The following is a 1,626-nucleotide window of genomic DNA, read 5'->3' as shown; positions in this document are numbered from 1 at the left end:
AATCTTAAATATTATTATATATATATAATAATAAATATAAATATAAATAATAATAATAATTATAATATATAAATAATAAATCAAAATTAAATTTTTGATTCATCAAAATAATTATTACACTCTTTTTAATTATTTTTAAATAAATTTTGAACATATATATTAAATTAATAGTTTATAATTGATATATAATCGAATTTTAATTTTTATTTTATATCAACACCAACTTAATAAAAAATCTAAAATGAAGGATCTTTTTTTCATTTCATCTTTTCATAAATTATCATTATAAATAATGCTAGATAAAAATGCAAAACCAAATATAATCTAATTATTCTAATTCAATATTTTAATCTACAATGTCAAAGAACTATATAATATTAATAAAATATTTTTATTAATAACTTTTTAATAAAAAGTGAACAGTGACAAAAATCTCCTGAAGATTAATAAAGAGAAACTTATATCAATAAATAAATAATATTATATCATAACATATAATAAAATAACAATAATAATATTATATCATAATTTATATTAGGGTCATTAGAATCGATTATTCTAAACTATAACTAATTATTATAAATTAATTATTAGAATATATAATTAGAATATATAATACTAAAAATATTTTTGTTAATATCTTACAAACTGAAGCAAGATTGCAGTTATATAAAGTTGAATAACATATATATGTGAACATATGATAATTTTTTATGGAAAAATAAGAAAAAAAAAATAGAATAAAATTTTTTATTTGAGAACTTCTTTCTTTTTTTGAAAAAGTTAAATTTAAATATTCGCTTAAATTTCAATAAACTATAATTTTCTGCAATTTTTGAAAAAATTTTTTGAAGTATCTATATTAATTTAAAATTATTTCAAAAATAATTTATTTTTTAAATAGCAAAAATATTATAATTAATATTATAAATAATATTATAAATATTATAAATAATATAATTAATATATTTTATATTTCATATAAAAATTAATATATTTGAAATTAAATAATTTATTGATCATATCAGAAAATAAATTATTTGTGATTCAATATTATTATATTTAATTTTGATGAAATTGAAAATAATTGATTATTTAATACATAATTATCAAATGTTTATATAATTACTATTTTTTTATTATTACACATTTATTATATTCAATATTTATTCTAAATATTATTTAAAATAAATTTTTAATTAAAAAATAAATGTTATCTTTTCAAATAATTAATTCTTCAATTTATTATTTTCTAAATAATTTCATTCTTCACTGAAGTTTGCTTCATTATAGCTAGCAAAGTAATATTTCTGTAACATTCTTTAAAATACACACATATATCATCAGAAAGTTTCTATTACACGTCTATATTTCATTTTCGATTATTTCAAAGAACAATGATCAATGATGTATTATATAGATTTTGGATTAATCAAAATTCAAATTTTCAATGGAGAGAAAACTGAGAATTAAGGGAAGACGCGAAACAAAAGTAAGATAATGAAAGAAGAGACGTGTTCTCCGCAATTTTGACGTCAGGTTGGCGATGTGCCATACCCTCACGCGGCATCTCAGCATCGAGAGAACGTGGGAGTGGAATTCCCTGATTCTCACGAGCCTTATTTT

Source organism: Apis dorsata, unplaced genomic scaffold (assembly GCF_000469605.1).
Source record: "Apis dorsata unplaced genomic scaffold, Apis dorsata 1.3 scaffold_987, whole genome shotgun sequence".
NCBI classification, from domain to species: domain Eukaryota; kingdom Metazoa; phylum Arthropoda; class Insecta; order Hymenoptera; family Apidae; genus Apis; species Apis dorsata.
The sequence above is the reverse complement of the archived record's forward strand: the minus strand, read 5'-3'. Positions refer to the sequence as shown.